The 20,043-nt window shown below is 37.8% G+C and overlaps 1 protein-coding gene across 2 annotated transcripts in view; it reads right to left on the minus strand.

Annotated features, from left to right (window-relative positions):
• Positions 1-20,043, minus strand: part of PACC1 (proton activated chloride channel 1) — a 168,433-nt gene that overhangs the window by 146,903 nt on the left and 1,487 nt on the right. For both annotated transcript variants that reach the window (XM_053909142.1, XM_053909141.1), the window contains exon 2: positions 12,797-12,896. The gene's annotated coding sequence lies outside the window, so the exon portion shown is untranslated. The remainder of the gene's footprint in view (positions 1-12,796; positions 12,897-20,043) is intronic.

Consider the following 20,043-nt stretch of genomic DNA (forward strand, 5'->3'; position numbering starts at 1 on the left):
GATAAACAGTGACAGAAAAAAGGATGGCAGGATTTGAATGCCATTCACTGAGGTGCAGAGAAAGAGAGAGAGAGAGAGAGAGAGAGAGAGAGAGAGAGAGAGAGAACTTGATGGCCTCCACTTATGGCCTTCTGGTTTGGAAATTCTGGATTATTTGTATGATTTCAATACCTAGAATAATAGAACTGAGAAACAGAAATTATCATCACAACATCAGATATTTTGTGAGGTAAATTTTGTTTTGTTTTGTTTGTAAATGAGGACATTATTCTCTCCAGTGTGCTTTTGATTCTTACTATTGGGAGTCCACATTCTGAATGGTTTGGTGACCTGACCATGACAGCACAGTATATGGAAACAAATTGGGAGCAGGAGAGACCTTCTTCTCATCCTGGTTTTACTAGTAACTAGATGTGTAACCTTAGGCGAGTTGTCTATCTCCTCTGAGTCTATTTCTTTACTAGTACAAGGAGTTGAAAGGATCAGGTGACCTACCACTAAAGTCTTTTCCTACTTTACTATTCTCAGTACAAGGCATTTGTTCCCTTTTCTGTAAAAAGGTAGACAATTACTGAAAGAAAGCTTTCTGAGGTAAGGAAAACCATCAATGACTCCAGCTTTCCCACAGTTAGATCTTGGTAAATAATGTTTTCTTCCTTTATTTTTTAAGTTTGTTTATTTTGAGATGGGGAGGGGTAAGAAGAGAGGGAGGGAGGGAGGGAGGGGGGGGAGAGAGAGAGAGAGAGAGAGAGAGAGAGAGAGAGAGAGAGAATCCCAAGCAGGCCTGCACTGTCAGCACAGAGCCTGACATGGGGCTTGAACTCATGAACCGTGAGATCATGGCCTGAGTTGAAATCAAGAGTCAGACACTTAACCCACTGAGCCACCAGACACCCCTAAATAATACTTTCAAGTTTTCCACATATATGTGTACCACCCATTTTCTAGAGAATGTAAAATCTATTATAATATCCCCTTATGATTGTGATTGTATGTGAAGCAAATACCTTGTTTAGAAATTATCTGAAGTAGAAAGCAATGCATTTTTGGCTTGGGATTGTTTTTGGTTTTTCTCACTAAATAGCAGTTTTACAGCTTAACCTGAAATATGCCAAAAGTCTGCCTGCCTTTGAAAGCACATACAACTCAAAAATAGCTTTTGTGGCCTAACAGATTAAATAGACATAAAGCAAAACATTCAGAAGAAACTAAGGGCCCTAGGAAAATTTCTCTGACTCCAGCATTTAGAAAGCAAGCATTGTTTTCTAGAAGATATAACTGAGGAAGAAGACCTGAGAGCCTGTATTTCTAGAACACGGAGGCTTCTCGGGATTTTAAAATTGGGAAGGGTCTTGATGATCACGTCTTTACCTTCTACTCAGCATAGGCATATGCCTCTCAACATTCTTGCCATTTGGTCAACCATCCTCAGCTTTGACATATCCTGTAACACACAGCTTACTACCTCATACTACAGATCACTCCCCTGAAAGACAGCCTTACTCACTGACGAGTTCTTCTGTAAATAACCCTTGAGCTAGGTTTGATGGAAGCCACTCTTAGCTACGAATTGTAGCATACACATATTCTTTGTTGTCGGCCTGCCTCCTCATACTCGTGGGGTCTAGAGCAGGCAGGGGACCACATGCCAAATGTCTAAATATGTAAAAGTTATAAATCAAGCTAGCAAACTGTTGAGTAAAGAGAGTCTACACATCTACCTTGACAAAAACACCTTCATAACACCTGTTACGGACTGAATTGTGTCGTCTTCCCTCACATTCATACGTTGAGGCCCTAACCCCCAATGTGAGTATTTTTGGAGACAGAACCTTTAAAGAATTAAAGTTAAATGAAGTCAAAAGGGTAGGGCCCTAACGTGAAAGGACTGGTGTCCTTCTAAGAGGAAGAGACACTAGAGATCGCTCTTTCCGCAGGTGCATAGAGGAAAGGCTACACGAGGACACAGGGAGAAGCTAGATGTATGCACGTCAGGAAGAGAAGACTCACCAGAAAGCAAACAACCTTGTGGCACCTGGATCTTGGACTTCCGGCCTCCAGAACTGTGAGAAGATAAATGTCTGCTGTTTAAGCCACTCAGGCTGTGGCAGCTTGCTACGGCAGCCCAAGCTGATTAATACAACACCCAACCTGAACAACAGGTGAAACTTGTGGTTTTTATATGAGCAAAACAGGGAAGACATCAAAATTTCCTTATTATTTGATAAGTCTGGATGTTCTGTTGATGAGCTGTATTGGATGAGTAATAAAATAAAGACATACATAATTCATAAATGCTATATAATTGCTTTCATTTTAGTCAAATCACTTGATATGTTGTTATAGTCAAGATTTTCACATAATTTGCATTCTATTGGACCTGAATTGTGTTAGTCACTGAAGCAGATGTTTAGGGTTATAGGTGGTTCCATGTCAGTGTTGAGCACCAGATTCTAAGACAGAGGTACTCATGTGCTCATTAGTACAGTGTGTGTGTGTATGTGTGTGTGTGTGTGTGTGTGTGTGTGTGTGTGTGTGTGTATTTGCAGGGCCCTCTGAAGCCCGGCATCCAAGGCAGAAGCCTCTCTTGCCTGGGACTAAGGGTGGGATGCCATTTTATTTAAACCCAAACCTATAAACATCACAAAGCACGTTTTTCAGCCAACTCTATATTTGGACGAGTATCTTTGAGTTTTAGAGTTGTCTTAGGACATGAGTACCATGTAGAGTTTCAGACATTTTTCTTCTACTTTGCATTTTATTCAAATGCAAAACACACTTTCTACACCAAAGCAAGGAAGAATAAAGAAGTGAATAAATCTTACACTGTGCAACCACAACTAAATCCTGTGATTGCATCAAACCGCACACACAAGTCTTTATCTCACCACACATCATCTATCCCTGAGCTGCATTTGCCAAAAAGCTGGAAGTTAGATTCCAACAGCAGAAGAGAGGCAATTAGGATCTCCCCTCTAACCCTCCAAACAAACAAACAAACAAAAACAACCAAATAAAAACAAAACAAAACCCGAAAAATAAGCTTATGCGTTTGTCTGTACTTAAGCCAACTATATTTTCTTCTACTTTAATATCATTTTCTTCACATGAAGAAAACAATAAAAATAAGTTGTACAACAAACATTGATGCTCTTGACTCTTCAAAGTCTCTTATTTCCTTTCTCCTAAAGGGGACAGATATAAGAACTAGGTTCATACTTGCTCTTCATTACAAAAAAAAAAAAAAAAAAAGTGCAAAAGGATATAAAATGAAAGTAAAAATATTTTTCTTTTACTCTATTTTTAACCCCTAGTAACATTTACCAGAATTAACCACTGTTAACACTTTCTTGTGGAATTTTGCTGAATTTTTCTAGGCATGTACAGGATCTAACTTTAAAAAAATTAATGAGTGGTGGGGGGTGTGCCAAGTGGCTTGGTTGGGCATCCGACTCTTGGTTTTGGCTGAGTTTGTGGTTTGAGCCCCACGTAGGGCTCTGTACTGGTGGGGCTGAGCCAGTTTGGGATTCTCTCTCTCCCCAGCCCTCCCTTGCTTGCACATGTGTGCTCTCTCTTTCCAAGGTAAATAAACAGAGGCGCCTGGGTGGCTCAGTCCATTCAGCACCTGACTTCAGCTCAGGTCATGATCTCACAGTTCGTGGGTTCAAGCCCCGCATGGGACTCTGTGCTGATAGCTCAGAGCCTGGAGCCTGCTTTGGATTCTGTGTCTCCCTCTCTCTGTCCCTTCCCCGTTCATGCTCTGACTCTCTCTGTCTCAAAAGTAAATAAAACATTAAAAAGAATTTTTTAAAAAGTAAATAAATAAACATTGAAACAAAAACAGCAACAACAAAACTTAATGGGATTATGCCATAAATGCTCATCTGTATTTTACCTTTTTTTTCAACATTACAACTAATCCTGAAGATATTTCCATTTTATCACACATAAAGAGCTTATCTCCTAAAGCTCTTTAAAAACTAAAAGAGGTAATTATCATTAACACCAGATCTAGGGTATATTAGGCTCTCAAAAAATGTTAATTGCCTTCCTCTCTTTCATATAGAAAAGAATCACACGAATTTGTGATTTGATCATGGAGGATTCTACCGTGTAAATACAGATGTAGGTGTGGAAAGTCACAGAATTACAGAAATTAGAGCAATGGCTCTTACAGATGACTTGATTTATGTGGTAGAGACTGTACCCAAACCAAGTCCTTGCTTTCAGCCAACATAACAGTGATGTAGAATAAGCTCTTTTGTTTGAAAGAGACTAGCTTGTTTTTCTCCTAAACATGCGATGATCCAAGGAAGCCGCCTAAAATGAGGTTAGGCAATCTATCACATGACCCAAAGTCACCCAGCTCAGACTCCCATCTGAAAAGTGGAAATTCTGAAAGACTCATGTTTACATCACAACGATGTAGTGAAGGGACAATACAGCAATGCAAAAAAAAGGCTAAGGCTTAAGTTTTGGCAATTCAAGTACTCTGTTATGTAAAAGTCATTTAAAGCACAGAATCATAGAAGTGGAAGGAATCTTAAAGGTCACTGAACCCCTTCATCTTCCAGGTAAAGAAACAAACAGGGGCCCAGGGACCAGACTAGGTGTCCCAGATAGAGAGGCACCAGCAGTAAAATCCAGGTCTCCCAAGTCAGTGCTTGGGTTGGACTATGGGCCCCTCTTCCCATAGAATGTTTATTTCCAGTGGCCTGATATTTGCTCATCCTATGCCAAGTTCTCTTCTAAAAATGATTTTATGTCTCTCTTTTCCCTCTACTAATTGAAATTGTAAATCTAATGCAAGGGGATCATGTGTCTTTACTTGAGGAAAATGTTTAGCAGACACCTGAACTATGTAAAGACACTTCCTTTATGAAAAGTGTCGGAAAGTTATGACTGTCCCTCAAATCACTCTGATCCTAGGGTACAAAGATGGAAGAGAAGGTGGGTGTGGAAAGGCAGATATCTCACTGAAACATTCATATTACACACACACACACACACACGCACTAAGAACACCAAGCCCACCAAGCATATAGACAAAAACAGACCATGCCCATTCGAGGGTATGAAACAGAGACTGCAGGAGAAGGAATAAGAGAGGCTTATTTGACTCATTCCAAAATACTGGTAGGATCTATGCTTTCAACAAAAAATTTAAACGTACATTATTGTTGACTATAGGTACAATATTACACAGCAGATCCCTATAGCTTATTCATCTTGCTTAACGAACTTTATGTTTGTTGGTTAGTAAATCCCCATTTCCCCTTCTCGCCAATCCCTGACAACCACCATTCCACTCTTTGATTCTATGAACTTGACAATTTTATATACATCATATTAGTGGAATCATGCAGTATTTGTATTTCTGTAACTGACTTATTTCACTTAGCATAATGTTCTCAAGATTCATCCATGTTATCACATATTGCAGAATTACCTTCTTTAAGCTGAATAGTATTCCCTTGTATGTATATACATTTTCTTTATCCATTCATCTGTTGATAGACAAGTTTTGGCTCTTTCTTTATCTGAGCTATTGTGAATAGTGTTGCAATGAACATAGGAGTGCTAATATTTCTTCCAGATCCTGATTTCAATTCTTTTGGATACTCAGAAGTGGGATTGCTGGGTCATATGGTACTGCTACTGGGAATTTTTTGAGGAACCTCCATAGTTTTCCAAAGCAACTGCACCATTTCACATTCCCACCAAAAGTCTGCAAAGGTTCCAATTTCTCCATAGTCTCATCAACACTTGTCTTTTGTTTTGTGATAATAGCCATTCTGAGAGGTGTGAGGTGATACCTCATTGTGAGTTTCATTTGTTGTTCTCTAATGATTAGTGACATTGAGCATTTTTTCACATACCTATTGGCTATTTTTATGTCTTCTTTGGAGAAATGTCTATTCCAGTCCTTAACATATTTTCTTATCAGATTATTAGGTTGTCGTTGGTCTGTTTTTATTATTGAGCTTTATGAGTTCCTCATATATTGTATTAGGATTCTCCAGAGAAACAGTACCAATAGTATATTTACATGTATATTTATACAAGGAGTAACTTATTATAGGAATTGGCTCACATGGTTATAGAGGCTAAGAAGTCCTACAACCTGCCGTCTGCAATCTGGAGAATGAGTGAAGCCGGTGGTATAATTTGGTATGAGTCCAAGTACCTGAGAACCAGGGGGGCTGATGGTAAGGACTAAAGGCTCAAGGGCCAAGAACCATGAGCTCTGATGTGCAAGGGCAGGAGAAAATGTCACAGCTCAAAAAGAGAGAGGATTCACTATTCCTCCACATTTTTACTCTGTTCAGGCCCTCCATGGATTGGATGATGCCTGTCCACTTTGGTGAAGGTGGATCTTCTTTACTCAGTCTACTGATTCAAATACTGAGTTCTTCCAGAAACACCTTCACAAACACACCCAGAAATAATGTCTTACCAGATATCTGGGCATCTGGCTGACATATAAATCAACCTTTTCATATATTCTGAAGATTAGCCTCTTATCAGATATGTGGTTTGCAAATATTTTCTCCCATTCCATAGGCTGTCTTTTCATTCTGTTGATTGTTTTCTTTGCTGCACAGAAACTTTTAATTTCATGTAGTCCCACTTACTTTTGTTTTTGATGTCAGTGCTTTTAGTGTCAATCATTGCCAAGGCCAATGTGATGAAACTGTTCCCTTCTTTTTTCTTCTAGGTGTTTTACGGTTTGGGGTTTTATTTTTAAGTAATCCATTTTGAGTGGATTTTTGTGTATGGTGTAAGAAAAGGGTCCAATTTCATTCTTTTGCATGTGGATACCCAGTTCTCCCAGCACCAGTTGTTAAAGACACTATCCTTTCCCTGCTGTGTATTCTTGGCACCCTTGTCAAAGACCGATTCTCTGTATATACATGGATTTCTTTCCATGCTGGTGGATTCAGCTTGCCAGTATTTTGTCTATATTCATTAGGAGTCTTGGCATGTAGTTTCCTTTTCTGGTGGTATCTTCATCTGGCTTTGGTATCAGAGTAATGCTGACTTCATAAAGTGAATATTCCTTAATCTTCAGGAAGATTTTTGGAAGAGTTTGAGAAATTCTTCTCAATTAATTCTTTAAACATTATAGACTTCATCAGTGAAACCATCTCATCCCGGACCCTGTAAGTTTTGGTATGTTGTTTTCATTTTGTTTGTTCTAAGGTATTCCTAATTTCCTTCTTGATTTCTTCCTTGGCCCAGCAGTTATTCAAGACTGTGTTGTTCAATTTGTACATATTCATGAATTTTCTTCCAGTTTCCTTCTGCTATTGACTTCCAGTTTCATTCCATTATGGTCAGAAAAGATACTTGATATGATTTTAATCTTCTTAATTTGCTAAGACTTGTTTTGTGACCTAATGTGTGATCTACATTGAAGAAGAATCTGCATGCACATGAGCAGGTGTATGCTGCTTTGGGTGGAATATTCTGTATATGTCTGTTAGGTCCATTTGGTCAGTAGTGTTGTTTAAGTCCTCTGTTTCCTTATCGACTTTCTATCTGGATGGTCTATCCATTATTGAAAGTAGGATATCAAAGAATCCTATTTTACTGTATTGTGATTTATTTCTCCCTTCACTTCTGTCAATGTTTGTTTTATATATTTATGTGCTCTGATATTGGGCGCATATATAACTGTTCTTTCTAGTGCTTGATCCTTCAATCATTAATGATGTCCTTCGTCTCATGACATTTTTAAAATTTAAAGTCTATTTTTTCTAATATATGTATAGCTACCCCTTCACTTTTATCATTTACATGGAATATCTTTTTCTTCCCTCTACTTTCAGCCTATGTGTGTCCTTAAATCTGAAGTGGGTTTCTTGTAGACCTAACAGTATACTTTTTTTTTTTTTTTTTAAATCCATTCAGCCACTCTATGCCTTTTGACGGGGAATTCAATCCATCTGCATTTAATCACTGATAGGGAAGACTTTATTATTGCCATTTTGTTAGTTGTTTTCTATTACTCTTTTACTTCTTTTGTCTATTTTTCCTCTGTTTTCCTTTGTAGGTGGCAATACATATTGCATTGGTATGCCTTAATTCTTTTTTCTTTTTCTTTTGTGTAACTGCTATAGGAATTGTGTGTGTGTGTGTGTATGTGTGTGTGTGAACCTTGGAGCGTACATAAACTATTTTATAGTTGTAAGTCTATTTCTTTAAGATTTTATTTTTAAGTAATCTCTTAAGTAATCTCTATACCTAATGTGAGGCTCAAACTTGTGGCCTCAAGATCAAGAATTGCATGCTCTTCCAACTGAGCCAGCCAGGTACCCCCGTAACAGTCTGTTTTAAGCTGATAAACTTAAGTTTGGTTATGTATAAAAACTCTATACTTCAACTTCTCCTCCAACACTTTATGTTATTATTGTCACAATTTACATGCATTCATATTGTATACCTTTTAACATATTTTTTAGTTATATTTATTTTTAATACTTTTCTCTTTTAGCTTTTATACTAGAATTAAAATTGACTTACCCACTATTATAATACAGTATCCTGTATTTGTCTATGTATTTACCTTTACCACAGTTTCATGTATTCTTATGCTATTATGTTGTTATTTAGCACCCTTTCATTTCAACATGAAGAATTCTCCTTAGCATGTCTTGTAAGGCAGGTCTAATGGTGATGAACTCTGAGCTTTCATCTGTTTGGGAAAGTCTATTTCTCCATCTTTTATGATGGATAATTTTGCTGAGTACAGTATTCTTGGTTGGATTTTTTTTTTCCTTGCAGCACTTTGAATATGTCATTCCACTTCCTTCAGGTCTGCAGGTTGCTGTTGAAAACTTCACTGATAGTCTTATGGGGGGTTCTCTTGTACACACCAAGCTGCTTTTATCTTGTTGCTTTCAAAATTCTTTGTCTTTGACCTTTGACAATTTGATTGTGTCTCAGTGTGGATTTCTTTGTGGTCACTTAGTTAGTGTGTTGGGGGCTTCTTGGATCTGGATATTCATTTCCTCCCCCTGGTTTGTTCAGACATTATTTCTTTGAATAAGCTTTCTGGTCCTTTCTCCCTCTCTTCCCCTCTGGGACTTTCATTATACATATATTACTCTGTTTGATGATGCCTCATAAATCCCTTAACTTTTCTTCACTCTCTTTCATTCTTTTTCATTTTGCTCTTTTGACTGAATTACTTCCAATGATTTGTTCTCGAGTTCACACACTCTTTCTTCTGCTTGATTTAGTCTGCTGTTAAACCCTTCTAGTGAATTTTTCAGTTCAGCAATTGTGTTCTTCAGCTCCATGATTTCTGTTTGGTACTTTTTAATATTTTCTACATCTTTGTTGAAATTCCCACTTTGTTCATGCACTTTTCTCTTGATCTCAGTAAGCATATATGACAGTTATTTTGAAGTCTCTGTCAGGTAAATCCTATAATTCCATTTCATTAGGGTCAGTTTCTAGAAATTAATATTGCTTCCTTGTTTGGAACACCTTTGCCTGATTCTTCATTTTCCTTGTCTGTGTTGGTGTCTGTACATTGGACAAAGCAGGCACCTGCACCTGTGTGCATGGACTGACCTCATACAAGAGAAGACTCCCACTGTCAGCCCTGCCAAAGGTTTGGGGGACTCTATCAACTCTTTCTCTCTACAGGGAGAAGTAGGAAGCATGGGTTTTGTCTGCTCACTCTGTGCTAAGCCAGGGGTGGCGACACAGTTGCATCTATCAGTCCAAACCGCAGTCTCCTTTCTCCCTGAGGTGGCTAGACAGCACCAGACCCATCAGGGCTCCAAGACTGACATCTGTTCACTCCATGCTTAGAAGGAGGGAAGATCCATAACATCTATCAGCCCAAGCTGCTATTTCCATTCTCTCTCAGGTGGCTAGATTCTGCTAGCCCATTAGAGTTCTAAGACTTAAAAGATAGAAACCAGTCCTCTGGGAGCCCCCTGGGAAATGCTGGGGTGCTGAATGCACGAACCAATCTCTCCATCCCTAGGAGAAATGGGGAATTAGGGGTTCTCTTCCTGATTATATAGCACTGTGCTGGGAACAGGGACTCTGGTGAAAAGGGATCCTGAATCTCCCTACTGGCTTTGCTGAGTCTGATTTCATATTCACTTAGGGTGCAAGAGCCTTTCAATTAGTTTCTGGATTTTACATAATGTGAATTTGTTCATGAATTGTTGCTGAATTGGTGTGTTTGTGAGAGAAGCAGGATCCAGGGCTTCCTATTTTGCCATCTTGCTAACATCACTCCTGAAAATTCTTGTTGTACAGATTTTTCTAAAGTCAAAATAATTTGCCTAAATTTGAAAAAAAAATTTTGACAAACAAAAAAACCCCTCTTTGACATCTGTGGTATTTTCTCACTTACAAAACTGATTTCTAAATTTATGACAGTTTTATTTATACAAATACATCATTCAGTATTTCAGAGATCGTTGTTTATAAATCATATCAAATTTGAGAAAAGTATTTTTCTCATTTTAAAAAGAGCCAAAAATTAACAACAGTCATAAAAAAATAAAAGAAACAGTTAGATATATTTTTGTAGCAATGACAAATGTTGATTTGGGAAGAAATATTATTTCACTGAATCGTTACTACACAGTAATTTACTTCAGGTCAGAATAAAAATGTCACCATGGGTTCTACTGAGCTACCACAGCATTTTCTAGTCTTCAATTTCAAGCATTTTAGACTCTCTTAGAGACAACAGAAATTCTACCATAGTAATAACTGACCTGTAAATGGCAGGAGTGTAGTTTATTACTTTGAAATATAATAAACTTCCCAGAGAAGAGCAGATAATAATACTGCACAAATAGACATCAACTTTTAAGGTTTCAAATTTTAGGATATCAGAGAGATTTAGTTATTTTTGTGTAAATAAACATATTCTGCTAGACACAAAAGAGATTACTAGCAAAAAATGTGAGATTAATAGCAAAAAATGTTTATCTTTCTAAAGGTTAGTTCAAAAGCTATTTTAAAAGTATACTTATAATGCTTGTTCAATAACCAGTGAACTATAGGTTAAATAATGGCAAACACTCAATGAGTTATAAAAATTATACTTGATTTTCCATTAATAATTATTATTCATGGAAAATATATCAGATGAAAGCATAGGGGCTGAATTTTTCAAAACCGGTGACTGTACAGGTGGCACAGCAAATTCTCATTAGTGGTTAGGGGAATATGTGACACAACTGAAAATTCTAGTTAGTTGTCCAAACTTTATAGATTCTAACTAAATACCATCTTAATTATTAATATAAGCTTGGTTATAGGAAATAAGTGCTTATGAAAGACTGCTTGAGGGACACGGTATCCCGAATGCTACCTGTTGAAGGAACAGGGCAATCAGAAAGTTTTCTGTCTAGACTATATTCAGAGCTAGATTAATGGAAGAGCCAGAAAATCCAGCCTAAAGGTACTAAAACATTATTGGAAATGTAATGCATTAGAGAAAAACTGCATTCATCAAAATTCTCTCAGAAATTAAGTAAGGACCCCTGGGTGGCTCAGTTGGTTAAGCATCTGACCTTGATTTTGGCTCAGGTCATGATCTCAGGGTGTGTGGGTTTGAGCCCCACATCAGGCTGTGTGCTGTGTGGAGCATGCTTGGGACTATCTCTCTCACCCTCTCTGTCACAAAATAATAAAAATAAACTTAAAAAAAAAGAAATTAAGACAGGAAAGCATACTCTGATGAGCCATTTGGGGTAGGGCACAAGACCCCAAATGAACATGCCACAAAACTGCCTTTTAATGAGGACAAGTGTAGTTAGAAGAACTTGTTTTGGGGATGCCTAGGTGGCTCAGTCAAGGTTAAGCATCTGACTTCGGCTCAAGTCATGATCTCGTAGTTTGTGGGTTTGAGCCCCATGCTGGGCTCTGTGCTGAGAGCTCAGAGCCTGGAGCCTGCTTCAGACTGTGTCTCCCTCTCTCTCTGTTCCTCCCCCCACTCAGGCTCTGTCTCTCTCTCAAAAACAAATAAGCATTAAAAAAGTTTTTTAAACAAAGATAACTTGTTTTGCTTCAACGGGGCTAGTGTGGGGAAAGAGCTAAATTGTTTAGGATAACAGACTAACCTACCAACCTCCTTCTAGCCTCCCATGAAGTTTAATGGGATGTCAATTAATAATATCCACGGGGGGCCTAGGTGGCTCAGTCAGTTGACCATCGGACTCTTGATTTCGGCTGTCATGATCCCAGGGTCATGGGATAGAGTCCCACACTGGGGTCTGCACTGAGCACGGAGTGTCTTTAAGACTCTCTCTCTCCCTCACTCTGCCCCTCCCTCTCTCTCTATAATAAAAATAAACAAATAATAAATAATAATATCCTGACCAATCACAAGCCCTTGGTCTACCTTGGAGAGCACTATTTAGTCCTTACAGAATTGCCTTTACTTACTAATGCTTTGGGGCCATAAGGTACACTGTAAGAAACAGTCACATGAAACACATGTGGGGATACAATTAAGAGCAAAGGATCCTTTTTATAAGATCCACAATAGGTCTTTCAGGAAACAACCACTTTGTTTTTATCGTAAGGACATTAGGCAACTTGCAAGTGGGTATATTTTCCCTTTTGCTTTGGATGCCAGGAGACTTAAGGGCCAGATTTGTTATCCCGTTCTTGAAACTGCACACGTTCAGAGTATGTGTTCTTCTTCCTCTTACTTCTTAGCTCCTAATTTCTTAACTAACTTTTTCTTTCACCTGTACTCCTTCAATTCTTTATTTCAATCTTCCATATTAGGAATATTTCAGAAAGTTACCTTTATTCCTTTGCGACACTAGTTGGAATCCCCGGTGCCAGCATCTCACGCCTTCCTCTTGGTTTCTTCCCTCATTTTGACAGAGCACCCCCTCAGCTTCCTGAGACAAAGGCAAATGAGAAGGTTTTTTTTTTTTTTTTTGAGATCTTGCTTATTTGAAATCATCCTTATTTTACCCTCACCCTTGACACTTTGAGCACAGAAAAGTCTTTTTTTTTCTGTGCTCTTTGGGGATAAAAAAAAGTAGTATTCTGTTTCATAATGTTCATAATGTAGCTGCTCTAATATCATTGCATTGATCAAATTATTTAACAACTTTAGGAAATCAGAGCAAATAACTGAACCACTGTTTCCTGAACATTAACATATAATATATACAAATTAACACTGCATAAGAGGAAACTTTGGGGTTCTCACTGTATTTTTTTTTTCAAAATATTTAGATAGCTATTTTTTCCATTGTTTATATAACTTCCTTACTCCTTTCTCTTTTTTAGTACAGATGCCACGAACCAAGCTAGCTTATATGGGATAATATTACTAACTCTGTTTTTGGTGCCATGCTCTGTTTGTTCTTTCATTCATCATTATTTCAGTCGGTATCTCTCCCCTTGTCAATTTCCCCACCTTGTTTCCTTTCTCTTCACCATTGCCACTCATTTCTTTTCTCTGAGAAAAATCCAACAAATCAAAATGTGTAATTAACGGAAACACAAGTTGGGAGAGTAATTATTCCTCTTGAGCCCACAGGTCAGATCCAGCCACCTACATCTTCGTTCTAAAACCGAATTCTCTCCTCTGTCTTAGATAGCAGTGTTCTGTGATTTAAAATACCTTCTTTAAGATTTCAACTCAAAAGAATTAGGCTATGAGCAAGACACTGCCAAGTGCTTTAATCTGAAATCCTCCTGATAGCAGCTCTGATAGGACATGCATTTTACTTTTTTTACTGTGATCTTATAGGTAGGCAAACGGATGCTCATAGAAATTTATTGGCCTGAAGTTTTACAGCTAAATAAATGATAAGGTTGGTATTCAAATGTAGGTCCACATGAAAAGATGCCCAGCATCACTAAGAATCAGGGAAATTCAAATCAAAACCACAATGAGACACCACCTTATGCCTGTCAGAATAGCTAATATCAAAAGGACAAGAAATAACAAGTGTTGGCAAGGATGTGGAGAAAAGGGAACCCTCATGCACTACTGGTGAGAATGTAAATTGTTTCAACCACTATGGAAAACAGTATGAAGATTCCTCAAAAAAATAAAAACAGAAATACCATAAAATTCAGTAATTCTACTATTTACCCAAAGAAAATGAAACTACTAATTTGAAAAGATATGTGCATCCCTATTTTATTACAGCATTATTTATAATAGCCAAGTTATGGAAGCAACCTAAATTCTTACTGATAGATGAATGGATAAAGAAGATGTTGTATGTATACATACACACACACATGTGCACACACACACACACAGAAATATTACTCAGGTATAAAAAAGAATGAGATCTTGACATTTGCAATAACATAGATAGAACTAGAGGGTATTATGCTAAATGAAATAAGACAGAGAAAGACAAATACTGTATGATTGCACTTGTATGTGGTATCCAAAAACCAAAATAAATGAACAAGCAAGCAGGCAGAAAAACAAACAAAAAAACCCTAGAAACAGACTCCTACATAAAGAGAAAAAGACAGGTGGTTGCCAGAGCGGCGGGTGTTGAGGAGAGGAAGGCAAAATAAATGAAGGAAATTAAGAGATGAACATTTCCAGTTATAAAATAAGTAAGTCAAGGGGATGAAAAGTACAGCATAGGGAATGCAGTCAATAACGTTGTTATAACGTTATGTGGTGACAGATGGTAACTACAGTTATGGTGGTGAGCATAGCATAGTGTATAGAATTGTTAACTCACCAGTGAGTTGCAGAGATGAAACTAATGTAACATTGGATGTCAACTATACTTCAATTAAAAAAAGGATGAAAGAGGGGCACCTGGGTGGCTCAGTCGGTTGAGCGTCCCACTTCGGCTCAGGTCATGATCTCACGGTTCATGGGCTTGAGCCCTGCGTCGGATTTTGTGTTAACAGCTCAGAGCCTGGAACCTGCCTCATATTCTGGGTCTCCCCCTCTCTCTCTGACCCTCCCCCACTCATGCTGTCTCTGTCTTTCAAAAATAAACATTAAAAAATTAAAAAGAGGCGCCTGGGTGGCTTAGTTGGTTAAGCATCTGACTTTGGCTCAGGTCATGATCTCACAGTTCGTGGGTTTGAGCCCCCTGTCGGGCTCTCTGCTGACAGCTAGGAGCCTGGACCCTGCTTTGGATTCTGTCTCCCTCTCTCTCTGGCCCTCCCCCACTCACAGTTTGTTTCTCTCTCTCTCTCTCTCTCTCTCTCTCTCAAAACTAAGTAAACATAAAAAAATTCTTTAAAAAAATTTTAAAAAAGGATGAAAGAAATTTAGATCCAACTCTAAAACCTAGGTTTTTAACCGACTTTTAAGTTTTAACCTAGCATTACCAATACTCTCAATGTTTATTTGAGAAAATCCAAGTCATTCTCCAATCCCTCTCTGCTCAGCTTGAAACAACTTAAAAGTTCTTTCATTCAACATTAGGCTTCTTCTGTATGGAAGAGATGGTAATAAACAATGAAGATGACATAGTCTTTGCCCTTAACTTACTTATTTCAGAAGGACAGGAAGAGTATTCTATTTTTAATATTCACTGAAAAGACGAAAATACAAGCTAGCAAAAGAAAATGCTTTAAGGACCAAGATATTTGAGATGGACATACGGCGAAGAAAGGTAAACATACATCATGAAGATGGAATAAAACAATAAAATCAGAGGCGCCTGGGTGGCTCAGTCGGTTGAACATCCAACTTCAGCTCAGGTCATGATCTCACAGTTCATGGGTTTGAGCCCTGTATTGGGCTCTGTGCTGACATCTCAGAGCCCAGAGCCTGGAGCCTGCTTCGGATTCTGTGTCTCCCTCTTTCTCTGCCCCTCCCCTGCTCACACTCTGTCTCTCTCTCTCTCAAAAATAATCATTTAAAAAATTTTTTAAATCAATCTTTCACTTCGTTTTAACACTTCTACCCAATAACTTTTGAGTAATATATTCAAAAGCTTAGGTTTGTTTCAATTACATTTGCTTTCCCACTAAAGTTATAATCTAGTTTACAACAACAATGGCCCAAGGCTAGTGTATCAGGCATGTTTTTAAATGTCTTATTTCATTAATTTTATTTAAAATTTCATTGTCAGGATAAGAGATTAACTAAAAGGGGCACAAGTGAACTTTCTGGGGTGGTAGTAATGTTCTCTCTTGATTGTGGAAATACTTAAATGGCTGTGTGTGTCAGAATTCATAGAATTTTACACCTAAAAGAATGAATTTTACTGCATGTAAATTACCTCAGCAAACCTGATTTTAAAAAAACAAGCATGAAACCTTAACTACCCAGCTAAAAATAAAATAAAATTTAAAATATAGTTTACAATTTAGGTATAAAACAAATCTTATTTACAGGAGTGAAGCCAATCTAGTAATTTTTGTATTTATTTATAACACTAATAATCTAATTGGGTATTAATCAATATGATAATATCAACATTTAAAATAGGATATAAGAAAAATGTTACGAGATTTTTTTTAAGGATTTGGATTGCGAAACCTTTATCATAACCATAAGGTCACTAAGACAATACATATTTTTAAAATCTCAAAATAATCTAAGTCTGTTAAAAATTTCAATGATTTAAACTTCCAGCATATCACCATAAATGCTGCTTACCGAATATGCTAGAAATTCTACATTTAATAGATTCTTTGTTAAGCACAAAGAATCACCAGCTAGCTTTATTACTTGATAGATTCTACTGTGTCCTAAAACTAATTGTAGCTCAGCTTCTAAAAAAATGCAAAGGCAAAGACAGGATTGTTTTCAACAAACCTGGGTTTAGAAAGACAACAACACTATTAAAAACACAGGATGGGGTAACTAAGTGATGTCTCCTCTTTATTAAGGTTTCAATAGATGAAAATGCACCCAAGAAACCATTTACAAAAGACCCAGCCTCATAATTGTTTTACAGACCAAAGTCACTTGCCTATCTTTGGAACGTAGCTTGTAAAAACAGTACCAAATTACAAATCAAACTTCTCAACTTAGATTTTTAGGATCCCTACTTTAATACTCTGCTTTTATTCTATCAGATAATCCAAGTCAGTTTAAATTAAGAGGACTAACGTTAATTCCCAGCCCTGCAAACCCTGGAATAAACGTACTGTGTAACAGAAGTTTTTCATTTTGATTCAATGCATACAATTGTGGCAGATGTCATTTATCAACCAAAAAATATGCACTTGACTTTTTTCTAATATGGAAGGCAAGTGTCTTTTAATTTGCGGCTGTAATAAAAATGCCCTTTATGTGAGTTGTGCTTGGTAAATTAACTTCTAGAAGAATGGAACAATATCTTCAGTGATAACTTAGTATCTGTGACATCTGTTAACAACTGTCCTCTCCCAACACCATCTCAACATTTTTGGTTTTAAAAGCTAGACAGCCTCAACCATATCTTTTGACTATCAATAAAATCTGATTTTGTCCATCTCTAGTGTTCTCTAATGTTTTTAACTTTAATAATATGTAACAAAAAAAAAACGAATAAAAATTCAAAGTATTACTTCGCTGGGAATGGCCACGTTCTGGATATTAAAGGACAACTAATTTGCTAAGAACAAATGCTCTGAGGCTGTTCGTGAAAAAATGAAGAATGAGTGGTTATTAGGACATCTATGATATCTATAGAAGGTGCCCTAGGATGTAACAGAATAGCGCCAACTAGGAAAAAAAAAGAAAAAAAAATTAAGATGACAGTGACAATGATAGCAGGAATGAGTCAAGAGTAAGCAATAGCAAGTTTGGTCAGTAGAGAGAAGGGAAGGTCATGGGCTCACTGGCTTGGTGCCCTTCAAAGAGGACATGAAGGGAACCGAACAAGGAATCAGGTAGGATGTGCTTGTGTGGAGGGAATCAGTTCAAAGTGTTAAGTGAATACAAAATTAGAAAGCTTGGAATATAATTAGAAAGCTGGAATGGCTTTCTTGTATGTTGTATGTGCTATTGGGGAAGGGGATCCTGAGCTTGGTTACTGGCATTTAAACACCTGCCCTAATTAGGTGTGTTCATCACGTGTGAGTGGAATGAACTGTGACAGACATTCCTTCCAGATGAGGAGGGGAAGGCAGGCCCAGGGTTAAAGCTACTTTGTGAATCTTAGAGTAGGAGGAAGACATTGTGACTAACATTAAGAGCATGAGCTTTGGAAATCAAATAGATCTGGATGATGGTTAACAAATTTATTAAATTGGGCCACAGGGTGGTCAGATGTTTGGTCGAACATTATCCTGGGTGCTTCTGCGAGAGTGTTTTTGGACGAGATTAATATTTACATTGGTAGACTAAGTAAAGTAGTTGCCCTCCATAACATTGGTGGGCCTCATACAGTCAGTTGAAGGCCTGAGAAAAACAAAAAGGCTGACCCTCTCCCCAGTAAGAGGGAATTCTTCCTTCCTGAAGGCGTTGGAACATCAGCTTTTTCCTGCCTTTGACCTGGAATGGAACCATTATCACTGGCTCTGCTGGGTTTCCATCTTGCCAAGTCACCCTGCAGATCTTTGGACTTGCCAACCTTTGTACTTATGTGAGCCAATTCTTTATAATAAATCTCTGAGATTATACATACACATACACACACACACACACACACACACACACACACATACATACACACACACACACACACACACACACACACACACACTAACTGAAATAATTCCATAAAGCATCGAGCACAGGGCACACAGTGCTCAACAAATGGAAGTTATTTCTATTATTATGATTATGATTACAATTATTATTATAGAAAGCTCTATTTTGAGAAAAAAATCCAGGTCAAACAGTGCCTAAAAGTGGTGAGAAGGGTGGTGTGAAAAGAAGTAGGAATTGTCAAAACTGAATGTAGCCAATAGCAAAGTGTCCCTTGGTCTTTTCTTCTAGCTTTCTTTCTTCTGTTTTCATGAAAGTTACTTTCTGCCTTTCATCACACTTGTGTAACTCCTTGTGTGGGAAAATTTAGCTGAACCACGTTCTAAAACCCTAATTAAAACCTTGTTAAAAATCTTCCACATACACATTACTCTTTCTTAATTAAACAATGGATATTAAAATGTAGCCCTTCTGGGGAGCCTGGGTGGCTCAGCTGGTTAAGTGGCAGACTTCGGCCCAGGTCATGATCTGTCAGGGTAGGCATGAAGTTATCATTGCACAGAAATAAATCTATTTCAATGTAAGACACTCCCATTTAGCAACTAGTCTTAACTATCCACAGAAGAAGAGAGATTCTGAAATTCCTAATTTTTTAAAAAAATGAAGACTAGTCAACTCCCCTGTGACAAGGACCTAACTAATGTCAAGTGTGTGGATTACAGTTATGGCCCGAGAGCAGGACAAAGTTCTACAATCCCCAATCTAAAGGTACACCCATCACTTAGATCCCAACATAATTTAGGGTTTGTTTTATTTTCTTTGGCTCCCTTCTCATGGGTGATGGGAATGGTGGGAGTGGGGGGGGGGGGGGTTGAGTTAGGGTGGGCTTAGAAAAGAAGTAAACTGTGTTCCTACAGCAACTATATATGTTTGCAGCTCAATCCCCTCAGCTATAAAAAAAACAAAAACAAAAACAAGAAAACAAAAAACAACTCCCTTCGCAAAAGGTGCAATCTACTTTGGGAAACCCACATTTATTCAATGAAACAAAAGACTCTGGAAAAACGTTAACAGTGCTCTAGATGCCAAAGATACAAAGGCACCAGCCCGTCGACCCAAGAGCTTAGTCTAGTGGGAGAAACAAACACTTAAGCAAACAATGACAGTGTAGCGAACAATAAGTAACAGATGTAGTAGCTCAAAGAGAGCAGGTACATCTTGGGGGCAGGGAAGACTTTACAGAAATGCGAACAGGCCGCCTACAGGATGCAGGTGGCCTGTTCCAAGGGTAAGTCTTTTTAAAAGCAAAAACTCAACTTCCGGACTGAAAATCTTAATTTCTGAATGTGAGAACTTTTATGTTAAGGTCCCTACACATTACATATATAAAGAACAATAGCCTACACAAAGGGAAATTAGCTCAGTTTGAGAATGTGATTCATCATCATTCACACCTG

This window comes from Panthera pardus, unplaced genomic scaffold (genome assembly GCF_024362965.1).
Source record: "Panthera pardus isolate Hobbes unplaced genomic scaffold, ASM2436296v1 HiC_scaffold_21, whole genome shotgun sequence".
Classification (NCBI taxonomy): domain Eukaryota; kingdom Metazoa; phylum Chordata; class Mammalia; order Carnivora; family Felidae; genus Panthera; species Panthera pardus.